Here is a 19,343-nt window from a genome sequence, read left to right on the forward strand (position 1 = left end):
GACGATGTACCGTGCAGGGGCAGTAAACTTCCAATGTGTATTTTAAACTCAGTTTTACTTAAGAAATTCAAAATTCTACTGACAGATGACTGCATGGTTGAAGAATTTCTAGATAAGTAAACAAATCAGGAGAGTTGCCCCCTTTAAGACGGTCGACCAGCCATTGAGATGGGGTTTCCTTTTGTGCCTGCAATATTTTCTCAGTTTACTATTAGAGAACACAGAGAGAAGAAAAACCTAGTTGAGAAAAACGCAAAATGTACTATGTATTTTAGGTCTCTATAATAAAAAATTCCTTTTGAGACAACACAAAAATTTAATTGCACAGGGCCTGTCCGGGAGTTGAACCCGGGACCTCTCGCAACCTAAGCGAGAATCATGCCACTAGACCAACAGGCCACTGCGTGTCCAAAGACCACATATTATCGTCAAAATCTACCTACAAGCACATAGCACTCTGTGGCTTTCTCTACATATTGGTGACACAGAAAGTCGCAAAAGTTTAGAGCGAGCGAAAAATCTCACTTAATCCCCACGAAATCAACAAACGGTTTTCATTTTAGCATGCTCCCACCGAAAGCGTCACCCACAATTCATTGATTTGCTCTTACGGAAGGCTTACGCTCGAAACGTCAGCACTCGATTCTCTTCACGGTGGGAAGATTACCTTAACAACTCTGTTGATAAAAAAAAAATCATTCCTTTCCACTCCCCCACCGATGCAGCAACCTGTTTCTTAAGAAACTAACTCCCTTGGCCAGAAAATATATATTTTATGTAGGAAAGGAATTCTGATACAAAACTAAAATATTGAGTGGAGCTTATTGCTTTCTTTTGATCTTTAGAAAATTATACGTATAAAAAAAAATATACGAAAGTGTTCTGTTTCCGGCAGGACTTGAACCTGTGACCTTCCGCGTGTGAGGCGGACGTGATAACCACTACACTACGGAAACCATCTTATAAGCGAAAGCAATTATTGGGTACTATTTCTCATTGAATTACTTTCTGAAAGTGGTGGATTGAAGAAATGACATGTGTAGATTTATATTTGTAATTTGAGGAAATCACGTTTATACTTTTTTAAGTGTAATTTGAGAAAATATAGATTACTTCGTGGAAAGTGCGCGCGTATGGTGTTTATGCACGAGTTGTTAACGTATCGGAAATGAAACGAGTAAGCGCAGCGAACGAGTGAGATTTCTGATACAAAAAAACGAGTGCGTGAACACAAAAAAGCAGTTTCCATGCTGTAATTTTATTTAGTTTATTTTATACATACTGGGATTTTTCGGGTTGAAGAGGTTTGGTAGACATGTAAACATAGCTCGCAAGTGTTTTACTGTTATAATGAAAGTACACAAAATGGAAGTACATGAAAATATCATGTTATTTCAAAAATAAAAACAACAACAGCAAAATGGTTGGGAAAAGACAATTCATAAGATAATTCGTGTCTTAAAGTCATTCTAATCGGTTTAGAAATCGAATGTCAAGAATTTTCACACAACAAGTACAAAAATAAAGTATACGAATAAGAACTGAGGATATGTAACCACGCTAAAAACCTCTCTTGCAAGGGAGGGCTATCTTCATTATTCAACTTTGTGAACTATTTTGGAAACAACACCGATGAGTGTTCGCGATAGATATCTGTCATTCTTGTTTTCTGCAGAGGATGTTCGTTAAAGGAGAGATTTTATTACGGAATAATTATTAAGGGGGAAAGGGCTGGGAGAAGGTGGTTAGTAGCATGACACTGGATATTTATTACGATAGCAAATAGTCATTTATCGGCTCTCAGTGCAGAGGCGTGTTACGAAGCCTAATGGCTTGACCTTCTTTAAAAAAAAAATTATGTAAAGAAGTAAAGTCTCATTAATAGTGCCGTGGACAATTCATATTTTGCAAACAAATTCCTTCACCTTTTTTGTTATATTTTCTATGGAGTTATGGGTTTATTTGTACCTCTTCCTCGAGGTTCCGTGCCGCTGCATTAGATGGAGAATACGTTTCCACATATTTTTTGGCCACATCTAAAGAGTGATTTTTTAGTAGTTTTTCGTATCTGGCGTGGTACAATTAAGTTTTCAAGCTTTTCAAGTTAGACTTAATAGCATATTGTATGTTGTAATAAGTATATATTAGGACACATTTTTGTTGTCGGATGACTGACTGACCATTCCTCGATAAACTATTTCACATTAAATGGCTCGCGATAGTATTGTCAGAATAAAAAAGTCTACGTTAGCGGGGTTGATATTGAACTTCAAGTATGCTAATAATAATTTATTCTTTCACAATTACGAATCACTATTGTGCAATACGTTTGTTTTAAAAGACATTTTTATAAGATCGTTTACGGTTTGGGAATTTTAGGAAAATGTTATAAAGATATTCAGGACAAAAGGTGACTCGACCCAGTTATTTTTTGGCGGTACCATCCTACTTTGAAGTGCTGAATTTCTCGAATTGGGCCTTTGCGGTTTTGATGAAACTCTGTTCAGCGCAAGGCACTAATGGGCACTATGTGTAGCCGAGAGATTTTCACGAAAAAAGCCGGCAACAGAAGAAGTTCGACTCAGACCTCAAAGGGGCGTGGCACTATAACAACGTGTCATTTACTCCGATCGCCAAAAAATTTTTTTGCTATATTGTAGGTTGATCTATATGTTATCCATTCTATGTGTTAGACTTACGATAAAGGTAAAGGTGGGGATACCAGAGAGCTTCAAAGTAGGATGGTGCCGCCAAAAAATAACTGGGTCGAGTCACCTTAACGGCGACTCCATACACTACAATCACGTTATCAACAAAGACTTTGACACGTCAATCACCTGGTCTGACATTTTGAGTTTTAGCGACCGACGTTTTTAAAAATAGATTTCGAGCAATCGGGGCAAATTTGAGCCAAGGAAAAGTAAAATTAGTTCGAGTTGGTCAGGAGTTCGAGTTAACCGATTTCAAGTTAGCGGGCTAAAGTCGAAGACTCACAATTTACATAGAATCGACTGTTTCTTTCAGATTTTTCTTTTAAATTACAAGCCGTTAGGATAATAGCTGTTTTTGACGACCGAGTAAGTTTTACGCTTAAGAAATATTTCAGGTTTTAGATAAGAAGGCTAAAACTCGGCCAACTTTCAGTCGTACTCCTTAGCCAACAGTCTGGTCGAGAAACAGTGAATGGTGTATCTCGGGGGATTAGCTCAAGTGGTAGAGCGCCCGCTTAGCATGCGGGAGGTACCGGGATCGATACCCGGATTCTCCACACGGCGTCTTTTTATTTTTCTCAACACCAATTTACAGTTCAAAATTGTCATTTTGTCCTTCCTTTCCTCACCTAATTCCTTAATTGAGGAAGAGAATACAGTAACACGAACTACTTTTTCGTTCTAAGTAAAGATAACCTTGAGGAAATGCTGAAGATTCTGAGAAACTCTGCAGTATTTTTTTATTATATTTTAAAAAAATCATTGATAATTGAATCATTACACCAACATTAAAATAGCTGCAAAAAAAATTTGAGAGAACATTTTGAAAGAATTGGCAGTTTTTTGCTACATTTAACATGGGAAAATTACCAATCATCATTTCATAATGTTTTTGAGTACGGTATTCTTTCACACACGGCGCCGTAGCTCAGTTGGCTAGAGCGCCTGTCTAGTAAACAGGAGGTCATGGGTTCAAATCCCATCGGTGCCTGGAATCTTCTTTTATGTTACCCCTGTGTCGCTTTGGATGGAAACTTGCAAGTAGCCTTTTTTTTACCCTTTGTATAGTTAAACTACAAAGAATATACTATTTACTCGTTGAGCATTTTCAGCTCGGTCATTTAACATGGAAAGAAGACGTTAGGGGTTATTGGTACAAGAGTGAAACTCCCTATCAGTTGGTCGAACTTTATGTTCCTTGGAAGAACAGGAATAATCAAGTCTCGGTTAATCGGGCTTATTATCCCACTTAAGATTTTCTGATCAGCAGCAAAGAACCTCAGTGAAAGAACTGAAAAAAGAAGAGCACGCGCTTAGAAAACCTTTTTTTTAACAGCTCGAATAACTAACTGTATGAACTGATCCCATTGTTTTCATACTCGTTTTCGCGCTTTATTCGAACAGTGCTTAGTGGAGGCGATTAATAAGCCAGGATATTCCTGCAATTAGTTGTTTGTACTGTAAAATCCAGTTTCCTAACCCGATGGAGATAAACGATACGCGCCACGATGAGGGATGGTTTTTAACAGCTCTGGTTTATAGAGCATATCGACGTGACTTTGGTAGTGCAGCCATAGTACCCTGTTTTAATGTACAGCTTGGTCTCGATTCGAGATGCTTTAACTTAGCAGCTGCGTTCCCACTGAGGCAGGGAAGAACGTAACGGATCTATACCAACAGCTTTTAGATAAAGCAAATTTACCCATCTGTGCAACAGACGGCTCCAAGATATATGTATTCTGACGTATAAGGCGAAACATAACTTATGTCCCAGGCCAATGCATAATCTATTTCAGCCTAGTAACCATACTTATTAGCTAAGAAAAACTGGCTTTGTGCTACCAAGATTTAACAGTACAGTGGAACCTCTCATTACGGACACCTCTATAATACGGACACCTCTCTTTTACGGACAGTTCACTTGGTCCCTGAGAGACCGAAATCCATATAAAGCCTACCTCTCTAAAACGGACACCTCTATAATACGGACACTTATTCCTGTCCCCTTGGTGTCCGTAATAAAGAGGTTTGACTGTATTAGTTATGGCAAACATTCGTTAAGATACCTTGGTCCCAAACTGTGGCATAACTTATCCAGTAAGGAGAGACTTTCAAGCAATCTTAAAATACCTTTAAATCGCAAATACGAAAGCGTGATTTATCAAGCCTCTTAAAAGATGGTTGTACTGTCTGCCATCTATGCAAACCCTAGACTTCTTGTTTAGACTACTATTTTCACAGTAGATATATTTGTCCGGCGTCTTTTATCACTGTTTGATGTATTTTAAATAGACATAGTTATATGTATATTTTTTAATCTTTTATAATTTTTATACATTGTACAGTTTTAGATTCTTAGTTATGCTTAGTTTGAACTAAATTGTGGCAGTGGTTCAGAATTAAAAAAAAATGTTGCTGATTCTGTGTCCGACATTACAACCAGTGTATCACCAACACAGCCCTTGCACGGAAACACGCGGCATTTCAAAGTCGTCACGTTCAATAGATTCTTCAATGGTGCAAGAAAAAATATGAGCTAGGGACCAAGTAGGGAACCCATGGCCACGCCATCGGTCTGTTTGAATTATTGTCCATTGCCCCTTGGTGGCTCAGTGCTCTCAGTAGACCAACAGTGTCCGTTCTGCTGAGGTTGAAGTGTAACCTGTTGCCCCTGAAGGCCTTATTAGTGTGTATCTGTATTGTTTCCTTGAGTGGTACGAACATAAACAGCTGTGATGAGACGTCTCTTCACATCTCCGGCATCGTTGAAATGTAATCAACGAATTAAATACACAAAAAATAACAAGCGTAGGTATTCAGACTTATACTGCAAAATGATCACATCAAGAAAAAATGAGGATGATCTCTTGTCACAACGGATCATTTGCCTATTTTGTGATCACTTTAACTGGTGAGTGATTTTCAGGAGTGACTTTAGAGACTTGTTGCCTTTGTGGTAGATATACTTCGTTTTTGCGGATCCGGTAGGGTCTCAACTGGGTCATCAGACACGAAAGACAGGTTTAAGATGCAAGTAATAAGATTTATTCAAACTTGATAATGGGGTCATGACGACAATAGAAACTCGTTCAATTTTATCCTTAATTTTTGCTTGTCTATATACATCAGCAAATCTTTGTTAAGAGGATTTCTCTTTCAATATAAGAAATAGTTTTTTGATGGGATTACAATCACATTTTATCATGGAGCATCTTGTTTTGTAACGTGTCTTTTTTTCCGCTAATTTTCACTGAACGGGGAAAAAAGGTTTTTTATCTACATCAAAAATTTACTCTTCGAAATTTTCTTTACAGTACAATGCAAACAAGAGAAACTCAACAAACAAGGATACTGAGGTATAAATGTGAGAAGATGATATGCGTTTTAAAAGACCTTTGCAGTCCGGAGACTATTACATTATTGTGACAAAAACTACATATGATCAGTTCCTCAAATTACAAATGAGAAATAGCAGTCGTGCCAATATATGCCTTGCCTATTAAGATGGTTTCCGTAGTGTAGTGGTTATCACGTCCGCTTCACACGCGGAAGGTCGCAGGTTCAAGTCCTGCCGGAAACAATAAGTTTTCTTTCTTTGATAAATAACATATAATTTTGTAAAGATCGAAACAAAGCAATAAGTTCCACTCAATATTTTAGTTTTGTATCAGAATTCCTTACCTACATAAAAGATTAAATTCTGCCCAAAGGGGTTAGTTTCTTTCTTTCTCAGGACTGCTGCATCGGCGGGGGAGTGGAAACGAATGATTTGTTTTATTAAAAGAGTTAATAAGGTAATTTGGTAAACATAAAGATATTCGAGTGCTGACGTTTCGAGCGTAAGCCCTTCGTAAGAGAAAATCAAGGAATTGTGGCTGACGGTATTTGTGAGAGCATGCTAAAATGAAAAGCGCTTGTTGATTTCGTGGGGATTAAGAGAGATTTTTCGCTCGCTCTAAACTTTAGCGGCTTTCCATGTCACCAATATAAAAAGAAAGCCAGAGAGTATTTTGTGTTTGTAGGTGGATTTTGACAATAATATGTGGTCGTTTGGACACGCAGTGGCCTGTTGGTCTAGTGGCATGATTCTCGCTTGGGTGCGAGAAGTCCCGGGTTCAACTCCCGGACAGGCCTTCTGTAATTAAATTTTTGTGTTGTCTCAGTAGCAATTTTTTATTACAGAGACCTAATAATAAAGTGCATTTTCCGTTTTTCTCAACTATGTTTTTGTCTCTCTTTGTCCTACAACTGTATTTGAGGAAATATTACAGGAACAAATTTCTGAAAAAAGGAAACCCCATCTCAATGCCTGGCCGATCGTCTTCCATTTTGAAGGGGGCAACTTTCCTGATATGTTCACTTTCCTAGAAATTCTTCAACACGCAGTCATCTGTCAGTAGAAGTTTGAATTTCTTAAGAAAAACTGGGTGGTGGTGGTGTGCCTTGGTGGGGCGGGGAAGCTTGTGTGAGCTTACGACCCCCAGGGCTATGCCGGCGGGAGCCTTGTGCTCCTGGCAGGTCTAACCATGCCGGATTGGTCTGCGCGGTGAGGGTCCAGACTAAAGCAGCACCAACTGGGGAGCCAAAATACCCCTAAGGGAAGGAAAACCCTGACAGAAAACCACCGGCCCTCCAGGTCATGGGGGTTGGGCGGTAGGCCAATCACTTGCCCCCGGAAAAAAACAGAAGATTACCAAAACTGCAATTTCTCAAGTACTAATTAGCAATGGCGAAGCTGTGGCCGTGGACGGAGGCACAACCAGACACACCATGACGTCAATGGGTGAAAGCCTACGGGAAGCCCACAGACCGACAAGGTCATTGGCAACGCCAAAATCAAGAATGCGTGTGGGATGCTGGAACGTACGAACAATGTACACAGTTGGAAAAGCAGCGCAAATAGCACGAGAGATGGAAAGGTACAGACTTGATCTGTTGGGACTAAGTGAGATACGATGGACAGGAGCAGGACGTATTAAGATGGGGAATGGCTATACAATGATTTATGCTGGAGAAGAAAGTGAGCATCAGAGAGGAGTAGCAATAATGATGAGTCAGAACACACAGAAATGCCTAATGGAATGGACAGCAATAAGCAGTCGCATAATAACTGCCCGATTTTACTCCCGCTTCAAAAATACAACTATAATCCAAGTGTACGCTCCGACAAACGAAGCAACAGATGATGAAAAGGACGAATTCTACGAGCAACTTCAAAGAACTTTTGATACATGCAACCGTCATGACATAGTTATTGTTATGGGAGATCTGAATGCAAAGGTTGGTGACGACAACAAGGATGTGGAAGGAATAATGGGAAAACATGGACTGGGTAACATAAACGATAATGGTGAAAGGCTATGTGACTTCTGCTCAATGAACGGTCTTGTCATCACAGGAACATGCTTTCCACACCGAACAACTCATAAAGCGACTTGGGTGTCACCTGATGGAAGGACCCAAAATCAGATTGATCACATGATGATCCGTAAAGAATGGAGGAGGTCTGTGGAAGACACACGAGTGTACCGGGGTGCAGATGCAGCAAGCGATCATCTTCTGCTAATCATGAAAATAAAGCTGAAACTACATAGAAACCCAGATAGAGCAAAGACTAATGCAAGACTTGACACAAACAAACAGGAAAACGAAATGTTCAAGTCCAAGTTCAGCGTCGAACTGCGAAACAGATTTGCAGCATTAGAGGTCGAGGAAAACATCAATGAAGATTGCATGCAAATGGAAAAAAATTTACATAGAAACTGCTGAGAAAGTACTAGGCCGGGTGAAAAAGAAAGACAAGCAGTGGTTGAGAGAGGAAACCTGGAAAGCAATAGATCAACGACAGATGATCCATGACAAAATACACTGCACGAAATCAGAGAGAATAAAAAGCAAGCTACGAGTAGAGTACAAATTGAAAGACAGAGAGGTTAAACGCAGAGCAAGGGAGGATAAACGAGCTTGGCTAGAACAGTTAGGAAATGAAGCAGAAAAGTATGCCGAAAATGGGAGAAATAGGGAACTGTACCAAACAGCAAAGAAAATCACAAACAAGAGACGGCGCCAAGTTGCAGCAATTAAGAACAAGAGGGGTGAGACAATAAAAGACAAGAATGCCAGACTTGAAAGATGGGCTGAAGGTGGTGAGGTGCTAGTCAGGGAGGCCCCAATGAACCCAATTGAAGAGAACGAAGTGGAGGAAGACGAAATTAGCGAGATGGATACAACAGAGATAAGGGAAGTAGAAGTAAGGGAGGCACTGAAGAAGACAAAGAGTGGAAAAACACCAGGTATAGATGGCATTCCAGCGGAACTGTACAAAGCAGATAGTGATGTGGCAGCTAAGGAGCTGACAAGACTGTTTGATAAGATATGGCACGAGGAGAAGGTACCTGAACAATGGAAGAAAGGCTTGATAGTAAAAATACCCAAAAAAGGCGACCTGAAAGAGTGCAAGAACTGGCGTGGTGTGACATTGTTACCTGTGGCTAGCAAAGTAATGGGCAGAGTCATCATCCAGAGAATCCAAAACGGGGTAGACAGTGTCCTTAGAAAAGAACAAGCTGGGTTTCGAAAGAACAGGAGCACAGTAGACCAAATATTCATCCTCCGTAACATCATAGAACAGGTGAATGAATGGCAAGCGACACTTTATGCACACTTTGTCGACTTTGAAAAAGCTTTTGACTCAGTACACCGCGAAGGACTGTGGAAAATCATGAAGGCCTATGGGATCCCAGACAAGCTGATAAGAATGGTGAAGATCATGTATGAAGACTTTGAATGTTCAGTACTGGATGAGGGAGAACAAACAAGATGGTTCAAGATCACAACTGGCGTTAAGCAAGGATGTGTCATGTCAGGTTTCTTATTCCTGCTTGCTGTAGACTGGGTAATGCGAAGAACAACAGAAGGACAAAGAAATGGCATCAGATGGAACTTTACAACTACACTTGAAGATCTCGATTTTGCAGACGATGTAGTCCTTCTCTCATCAAAACACCAACAAATACAGGACAAGACCAACCGACTAGTAGATAATGCAGGGAGAGTGGGGCTGAAATTGAATGCGCAAAAATGCAAAGTGATGAGAATGAATGCACGAAGAGAAGACAAAGTAATGATTGAAAGAAAGGAAGTTGAAGACGTCGAAGAGTTTGTATATCTGGGCGCGACTGTGACAAAAGAGGGTGGTGGCACGGAAGACATCAAGAAACGTCTAAGCAAGGCACAGGGAGCTTTCTACAACCTAAAGAAGATCTGGAATACAAGGAACATTGGTCGGAATAAAAAAATCAAACTGTTTAAGACTCTGGTACGACCAGTGCTATCGTATGGATGTGAAGAATGGAAATTAACAGCTGCCGAAGAGAAGAAATTGGATAGATTTCAGTTCACATGTCTAAGACGGATATTGAGAGTATGGTGGCCGCAACGCATGAGAAACGACACAATTTCAGAAATAACAGGCGTGAGAAAGATAAGTGACGAAATACGAAGGAGAAGATGGAACTGGATTGGCCATGTGCTTAGAAAGGACAGGAACGATGATTGTATGGAAGCAATGGGGTGGCAACCCGAGGGAAAGAGGAAAGTGGGGCGACCTAAAATCACGTGGAGGAGGACAGTGGAAAGAGAGTGCAGACAAGAAAGGTGGACCAACTGGGCTGAAGCCAGGACTGCAGCAAAAGACAGGACTGGTTGGAAAACGAAAGTTGCAGCCTTATGCGCCTCATGACGCGAAGAGAACTAACTAACTAACTAAAATATACATCGGAAATTTACTGCCCCAGCCCGGTACATCGCCAGATACTTGGACTCCAAGCCACAAACATTGCACAAAGATTGAGTGATGCAAAGGTGGACAGGGAAGTCCTTTTCTTTTTCGTACAACCAACCTTTAATACATCATCAACTTTTTCACAAAGTGCAATGAAAACTAGTAATAAAAAGAGGCTAGACGTATCCTTTACTTGTGCTGTTGGATTTGAAGCTACAGTCCTCCTTAGTTACCAAAGAAACAAAGATTTGCACCTTTAAAATCGCTTCTTTCTTTAGCGTCGTGAAGTAATATAACTTTAAGGCAACACTAAAAAGAGTGATAACTGACAGAAAAAGGGTTTACCTAAACACCGAGGAACTGTTCCACGGCAAACGCATTGACTTATTTACTTGTACTCTTGTTCGTTTTTTGTTTAAGATCGCTTGTTTAAAAAAAAATGCTAAGGAAACTATACAAAAAAACAACAAATGGAGAATCCGGGTATTGATCCCCGTACCTCCCGCATGCGAAGCGGGCGCTCTACCACTTGAGCTAAGTCCCCAACCCCTGATTCAATTTTTCTTTAAAGTAATAACTACAGGGAAAATGAATCACCGCCAAAAAATAGCAAAACCAAAAACACTCACCGGAGGGCTAACGAATATAGCTGATGTGGTGGCAACATGTGCTCGCCTCTTAGGCAGATTTTTCCAGTTCTAGGTTGGACAAAACATGCTGTCATTTTGGACATCTGTGACCAGTGAAGGAAGTAATTTCCAAGACCTTTATAGGTTACACATATCGAATGGAGATTGACTGAAATTTTCTACTTTTGAGGATCGAGAGCTTATGTTATCACTATGATTGCCTAAACTTATATATAAATGTTCCGGTAAGATGAACCACAAATACGAAAAAACCCAAGCGATTCATCGATCCAACAACATAGTCAAAATCTTTGTCATGTTTATTTCAGAATTCTTGAGTTGGCCAAACGAACACAAAAAATTTCCCGGCAGAATCGAAAACCCTTTGATCAATGCTGCAGGCGTTTACTGTTCCTTAACTTAAATATTTTCTTTTCTTTCGATTACGACCTTGGCGTTATCAGCACCACGCTCTACCGACTGAGCTAACGGACGAGACACATCTACTGGTTGGAATTCAAATATTTAGAATTGAAATGATGAGTGATTTTTTTTTTGAACGTAATTTTTTTTTCAATGTTTTTTAATCATAATAGCCTCGTGTGGACCGGAACAAACATCTTCTTGATTTTTTTGAACAGAAAAAGAAAGGTTTTTTTTTTTTACAAAGGGAGGGCATGATCATTTTGGACATCTACGACCAGTGAAGGAAGTAGTTTCCAAGACCTTTATAGGTTACACATATCGAATAAAGATTGACTGAAATTTTTTATATAATTTTGAGGATCTAGAGCTTATATTATCACTACGGTTGTCTAAACTTGAAATGAATTCTTTATTAACAAATGCCAAAAGAAACATACCCAGAGTCACACGTCTGGACTTGCAATTTCATATAACTAACTACTATAAAAAAAGAACTAATCACCAACTATTTACAAGACAGTTAGATAAAATTGGAAAGGCATATATTCACAAAACAGCGTTTATGACGTTCAGTTCTGACACGTGGCAGGATGTAAGGCGTCTTGATCGCTGGGGTGGAAGCAGCTCATGAAGTGGTTGAGTATATATATCTTCCGGTAAGATGAACCACCAATATGAAAAAACACAAGCGATTCATCCATCGAACAACATACTCAAAATACTTGTCATGTTTCTTTCAGAATTAGTTGGCCAAACGAACATAAAAGATTTCCCGCCAGAATCGAACACCCTTTGACAAGTGTTGCAGGCGTTTACTCCTCAACTTAAATATTTTCTTTTCTTTCGCTTCAGGGAACTAAGAGATTCTGACATTCTCGGGTAATTTTCTCCGATCAACAATGTATCCCTCCCTCGTGCTAAAAAGAAAACTATTAGTTATTACTGCTCTTCTAATGAAGCAATCTCTCTTCTTTAAAATGATGTAAACAACATTTGTTTTAATCACATCTAGCAGGAGTTACCTTTTCTTAACCAAACATTGGCAGTGCCCAAAAGGTGGTACAATTCCATGATGAGTATCAAATTACAGATAGCGTTTGGGACCTCAAACGTTTTTTAACATGTCACAAAACCTTTTTAAAGGATGTACTGATGGTTGTTCATAGTTTGGACTTAAATCAAATACGTGAAAAATTATCAAAAAGGGAGACGTTTTTCATGTGTACCCCTCCCTAACCTTACGGAGACTCGCAACAGTTTTTCTGGTCTTGATAGAGAGTATGCTTTGATTTTCCTCGTACTGCACTATCTTTTCAACCTATGATTTTATTTTCTTTTAGGATCCAACCGATAGCTGCTACCATAAAATCGATAACGCAAAACCCTTCATTTCAACTAAAGTCTATTATCTCGAAATTGGTCAGACATTTTCCAAAGAAACTTTCACGATATGAACGACTCAACTGACCTGGACAACTTGTAAGCGAACTTAGGAAAATCTGTGGGGGCGTTTTAAACTAAATAAAGAATCAATTTTATGGGCTAATTTTAGTTATTAATGCACTTTTTCGTCAAAATCTCACTTCTGCCCAAAGATCTTTTATCATCACAAAACACCCTACTGTAAGCGTACATAATGAGCTTCTTAGGTGGCTTCGATTTTAAGGCTAAAATAAAGCACAAAGACAGTACAACCACGCTAACTCGAATTTCTAACGAAAAAAAAGTAGTTCAAGTTAGCTGGGTTGTTACTGAACTTCAAGTATGCTGTTAGTAATTTATTCTTTCACAATTACGAGTAACTATGGTGCAATACGTTTGTTTTAAAGAGCATTTACATAAGATCGTTTCGTTAGGGAATTTTAGAAAAAAATGTTAAGAAGATATTCAGGACAAAATAAAGGCTGAGATCTACTTAACGACGACTCCATACACTACAATCACGTTATACGTCAATAACCTATGTTCTCACATTTTGAGGTTTAGCGGCCGAAATTTTTTAAATAGAATTCGAGTTATCGAGGCAAATTTGAGCTAAGGAAAAGTAAAATGAGATCTAATTGGCGAGGAGTTCGAGTTAACAAAGTTCAAGTTAGCGGGGTTCAGTCGAAAACTCTCAATTTACATAGGCTGTTTCTTTCAGATTTTTCTTTGAGATTACAAGCCGTTAGGATAATAGCTGTTTTTGACGACCGAGTAAGTTTTACGCTTAAGAAATATTTCAGGTGTTAGATAAGAAGACTAAAACTCGGTCAACTTTCAGTTGTACTCCTTAGCCAACAGTCTGGTCGAGAAACAGTGAATGGTGTATCTCGGGGGATTAGCTCAAGTGGTAGAGTGCCCGCTTAGCATGCGGGAGGTACCGGATTCTCCACACGGCGTCTTTTTAATTTTCTCAACACCAATTTACAGTTCAAATTGTCATTTTGCCCTTCCTCTCCTCACATAATTCCTTAATTGAGGAAGAGAATACCGTTAGACGAACCACTTTTTAATTCTATAAGTAAAGATAACCTGAGGGAAATGTTGAAGATTCTGAGGAACTCTGCATTAATTTTTTATTATATTTAAAAAAAATCCTCTATAATCGAATCATTACACTAACATTAAAATGGCTGCAAAAAAATTAAGAGCAAATATTGAAAGAACTTAAAATTCAGATCTACATTTGACATTTGACATTTCATAACGTTTTAAGTACCGCCATCTTTCACACATGGCGCCGTAGCTCAGTTGGTTAGAGCGCCTGTCTAGTAAACAGGAGGTCATGGGTTCAAATCCCATTGGTGCCTGGAATTTCCTTTTATGTTACCCTTGTTTCGCTTTGGATGGAAATTTGCAAGTAGCCTTGTTTTTTACCCTTTTTATGGTTAAACTGTACGAAGAATACACTGTTACCATTAAACGTTTCAATGTTTACTCGTTGAACATTTTGAGCTCGGTCTTTTAACATGGAAAGCCGGACGACGTTAGAAAATGGTTTATTGGTAACAGTGAAACTCCCTATCAGTTAGTCGAACCTTACGTTCCTTGGAAGTACAGGAATGATAAAGTCACGGTTAATCGGTCTTTTTATCCCACTTAATATTTTCTGATCAGCAGCAAAGAACCTCAGTGAAAGAACTGAAACAAGAAGAGCGCGCCCTTGTTAGAAAACCTTTTTTTTTACACTTCGAATAACTAACTGAACTGATCGTGCCGTATTCGAACTCGTTTTCGCGCGTTATTCAAACAGTACTTGGTGGAGTTGATTGATAAGCCAGAATATTCGTACAGTTAGTTATTTGTACAGTAAAATCCAGTTTTCCAACGCGCTAACTCAACCCGTTTCGATTTCAACTATTCTTGATATTTTATCATAAAATGCTAGGTTGGATGATAACCCTCTTATTATACATGTTTTGGCGTGTGGTATCGCTGAATGTTTTTACTTGGCGTTGTTTTTATTTGACTCTCCCTGCGAGCTCGTCAAGATACAGCATAACTCCAAAAACATATACAGCTATACTACACAGCATAAAATGGTACAAGATAAATTCATCTCCATTTCTACGACCAGAAGCGGCGAAGGTGATGCATTCCAGATTTAAAGGAACTGCAGATTTAACTTAAAACTGACGATGTAATTACTCCAAGTTCCAAAAGAAATACACTTCCTTAGGAGAACCTCGAACAGGGTCTGTCAGCAATGGCCTGTTGGTCTAGTGGCATGATTCTCGCTTTGGGTGCGAGAGGTCCCGGGTTCGACTCCCGGACAGGCCCTGTGTGATTACACTTTGAGCTGTCTCAATAACAATCGATTTCTTTTTTGTGCTTCTAAACCTGGCGTCTCCACTTAAAACAATAGAGTGATTTTGTGTTGTTACAGCAGAGTGTTTTCGTTGTGAAAGTAAACATATTATTTCTCGAAACGCGCCAATTCCAGATATTTTAGCATTTGGATACATACCATTTCTGTGAACTTTAAGTTCCTATTTAGTAAAGACAAATAACGAACAGTGTGGTAAGCTTGCAATTGTAAGCATTCTGTCCATTCGATTAAAAAATAGGGAGATGCTTTACAAACTAGGAGTTGTTAAGCAAGGGGACACAAAGTATGAAAACCCTCTGTGATGAAAGCGGGTGAATGACCACGAACTAATTATCAAACACGAAGACGTTCCCTATCACCACAAACCAGAAATGTTCTGAGATCCCTTCTTTAAACTACTCGGAGAAATAAGTTCTTATAGCTGAACGCTTGTCAAATTAAACGAACATTCACCGATATTGTTTCCAAAATAGTTCAAAAAGTTGAATACTTAAGAGCGGCTGCCTGTAAGAATCGAGAACTGCATTTCAGCGACCACTTGGTCGAATTTCTAATATTTCGTCTGAAGATACCCTTGGATTAACTATTTTCGAAAATCATATTTTAAAGTGCCAAGGCATTGTATTTTTTGAGAAAATTGCAAGAGTTTGAAATCCCGCAAAGGTGCGGTCACGGGCCGATGAAAACCGCGAAAATTTAGGTCAAAGGACGAAGCCCCGTTCACGGGGTAAAATGACCCAATGAACTTGAAACTTTACACAAACCTAGACCAACCATCTTGCAAGAGAATTGATACAATAAACATTCCAAACTCGCTGGCTGCTTTCTAAAGCATGCAGATTTGTGTACGCTACTCAAAATGACCTTGACACTAATGCTTATTTTCATTGAAATAAAAGTGTTTCTGGTATGTCATTTTCTCTAAATTAAATCTCATATATCGAGAGACGAAGAAAAGAACTTTATTTGCACCAAGTTTCAAGCTCTGATTCCAACTCTTTCTCACTCAAGGAAGATCGAATATGCGTGCGATACTTGCGGCTCGCAATTCACGTCACGAATTATGAGATCAGAACCGATTCACAAACACTTGACATCTGGAGCCCGTGAATGTTTCCAAACATCACATATTGGGCCCTAAAACCAATCAGACGGACTAAAGACAGCCATTCAATGTTTTTCGATCCCAGATTTTTTTCCTAGTCTGCTCTAAAATAATATAGTTATTCCGGTCAATTAGCCTACGAAACATGTGCAACAAATTTGCATACCATTTCGATGTCGCAGGAAAAAGTAGTGCAAATCATACTTTACAGCTCCTTTATCTTCTTAAATGAAGTAGTCGATCAGTAAAATGGAGAAAAGCGTGTGACTTTGTTCCTGTCGTGTTGTTTTGAGTGTTCGTGTTTAGCGGCGACGGCTCAAATCAATAAACCAGTGCGGACACTGATGAACTGTAACTCGATATTCCCTTCGGTGATGTGAGTAACGCGCACGTGATCCTGGCCAGGCATTTCGGTATGGAATCCTGCGCGTACGAGCTAGGGTGCTTTTAGGAACTGTAAATAGTGAAAAGTACTGCTTGTGGGCCAAGCTACGACTACCCTGGTGATGAAAACCTTGTCAAGCTAAAAGACTGTACAACAGATGCGAGAGCCCATCTTGCCAGCTTTGATTTTTTTTTTCGCGAAAAAAATTCAAGTATTAGTGTCATTCGTTTTTTAACTTCAATTATACATACCCTGGAACGTCCATTTTTTCGCGAAAAAAAAAAAAAAGAAAGAAGGAAACATCCATAACCGCCATCCTTACAATTAAAAGTATGAAATCTGTATATTTGAGAGCATAGTAGTGAGTTCCCCACCGACCACCAACCCGACCTCCCCCCTCCCCCTAGCTACAAGCGTCAATAATATTGTGGTTATTGTTTACTTTCCTAGACCGTTTTCTCGCTGTTCCTGCCAGTTTCTCTCAACTCTGTGAAAAAATAATAGCATGAAATCTGAAATTGGAAAATGAATAGGCGAAATACGGCCCTCACCCGCACGTGCTAGTAATAAGGTAGTAACGGCCCTCACCCGCTTGCGCTATCAATAAGTAAGTTTTCGTGGCCATCACCAGACAGACCAAGGCTGTCAAGATTCCTATCTTCTCGAAAATTGAAAGAAACCGGCAGGAACAACGATAAAACTGGTTTGGGGAAGTAAACAATAACCACAATTGACGCTTATCGCCAGAGGGGATGGGGGTGGGGGAGGTCGCGTTGGTCGGTGGGGAATTCACTACTCTGATACCCTCATAGTTGATACCCTCAGACTACTCTGATACCCTCAAATTTTATATTATTAATTGTGGGGATGGTGGTTATGGATAGATTTTTTTCGCAAAAAATCCACATTCCGGGATCTGCATTACTGTAAGTAAAAACCAAAACAAAAACTGACTCTAATACTTGAACGTCGATTTTTTTTCGCGGAAGAAACAAAGGCTGGAAAGGTGGGCTCTCAGATCTCTTGAACAGTCCTTAAGCCCGTCAAGGTCATCATCACCAGGGTAGTCGTAGCTTGGCCCACAAGCACTACTTTTCTAAAAGCGCCCTGAACGCACAAGTGCCTGGCCAGGATCACGTGCGCGTTACCCACATCACCGAAGGGAATATCGAGTTACAGTTGATCAGTGTCACACTGGTTTATTGATTTGAGCCGTCGCTGCTAAACACGAACACTCAAAACAACACGACAGGAACAACGTCACACGCTTTTCTCCATTTTACTGCTCGACTTCTTCATTTAAGAAGATAAAGGAGATGTAAAGCATGATTAGCACTACTTTTTCCTGCGACATCGAAATGGTATGCAAATTTGTTGCACATGTTTCGTAGGCTAAGGCCCGGTTCAGACGCCGAACTTTTCATGAGCCGAACCTAATACCTCGAATTAAGTACATGAAAAGTTCGGCGTCTGAATCAGTTGAGAACGGCTGCTTCAATTTGGAACGGCTCAGCCGTTCTTCCCGCCTGGCTCAGCCGGAAATTTCGGCTTTGGAACGGCTTTGATTCAGACGTCGAACTTTTCATGAGCCGAACCTAATGCATAAATTATTATAACGTATTTCAACTAAAAAAAATAATAAATAAAAGAAAAACGGCTAACATTTCGATTGGTTTTGCTTCAAGTAAATTAAGTTCGGCTAATTAAGTTCGGCGTCTGAATCAAAAGGCGGGATTTTCGTGATTTGGGCCGACCTTAATTTGAATTAAGTTCGGCTCATGAAAAGTTCGGCGTCTGAACTGGGCCTAACTGACCGGGATAACTATATTATTTTAGAGCAGAGTAAGAAAGATCGAAAAACATTGAATGGCTGTCTTCAGTCCGTCTGATTAGTTCTAGGGCCCAATATGTGATGTTTGAAAACATTCACGGGCTCCAGATGTCAAGTGTTTGTGAATCGGTTCTGATCTCATAATTCGTGACGTGAATTGCGAGCCGCAAGTATCGCACGCATATTCGATCTTCCTTGAGTGAGAAAGAGTTTGAATCAGAGCTTGAAACTTGGTGCAAATAAAGTTCTTTTCTTCGTCTCTCGATATATGAGATTTAATTTAGAGAAAATGACATACCAGAAACACTTTTATTTCAATGAAAATAAGCATTAGTGTCAAGGTCATTTTGAGTAGCGTACACAAATCTGCATGCTTTAGAAAGCAGCCAGCGAGTTTGGAATGTTTATTGTATTAATTCTCTTGCGAGATGGTTGGTCTAGGTTTGTGTAAAGTTTCAAGTTCATTGGGTCATTTTACCCCGTGAACGGGGCTTCGTCCTTTGACCTAAATTTTCGCGGTTTTCATCGGCCCGTGACCGCACCTTGGCCGCATTTCAAACTCTTCCAATTTTCTCAAAAAATAAAATACATTGGAACTTTAAAATATGATTTTCGAAAATAGTTAATCCAAGGGTATCTTCAGACGAAATATCAGAAATTCG

The 19,343-nt window shown here is 39.5% G+C and overlaps 6 non-coding genes across 6 annotated transcripts; 4 read left to right on the plus strand and 2 right to left on the minus strand.

The window, feature by feature from the left end:
* Positions 1 to 327: 327 nt before the first annotated feature.
* On the minus strand, positions 328 to 399 carry Trnap-agg (transfer RNA proline (anticodon AGG)). Its single transcript has one exon. It is a non-coding gene; the product is annotated as a tRNA-Pro (tRNA).
* A 484-nt stretch (positions 400 to 883) lies between these two features.
* On the minus strand, positions 884 to 956 carry Trnav-cac (transfer RNA valine (anticodon CAC)). Its single transcript has one exon. It is a non-coding gene; the product is annotated as a tRNA-Val (tRNA).
* A 2,672-nt stretch (positions 957 to 3,628) lies between these two features.
* Positions 3,629 to 3,702, plus strand: Trnat-agu (transfer RNA threonine (anticodon AGU)). The gene has a single exon. It is a non-coding gene; the product is annotated as a tRNA-Thr (tRNA).
* A 2,516-nt stretch (positions 3,703 to 6,218) lies between these two features.
* Trnav-cac (transfer RNA valine (anticodon CAC)) lies at positions 6,219 to 6,291 on the plus strand. Its single transcript has one exon. It is a non-coding gene; the product is annotated as a tRNA-Val (tRNA).
* A 7,976-nt stretch (positions 6,292 to 14,267) lies between these two features.
* Trnat-agu (transfer RNA threonine (anticodon AGU)) lies at positions 14,268 to 14,341 on the plus strand. The gene has a single exon. It is a non-coding gene; the product is annotated as a tRNA-Thr (tRNA).
* An 898-nt stretch (positions 14,342 to 15,239) lies between these two features.
* Positions 15,240 to 15,311, plus strand: Trnap-ugg (transfer RNA proline (anticodon UGG)). Its single transcript has one exon. It is a non-coding gene; the product is annotated as a tRNA-Pro (tRNA).
* The last annotated feature ends 4,032 nt before the right edge of the window (positions 15,312 to 19,343 follow it).

The sequence above is a fragment of the Pavona decussata genome, unplaced genomic scaffold (assembly GCF_977016875.1).
Source record: "Pavona decussata unplaced genomic scaffold, jaPavDecu1.1 SCAFFOLD_156, whole genome shotgun sequence".
NCBI lineage: Eukaryota > Metazoa > Cnidaria > Anthozoa > Scleractinia > Agariciidae > Pavona > Pavona decussata.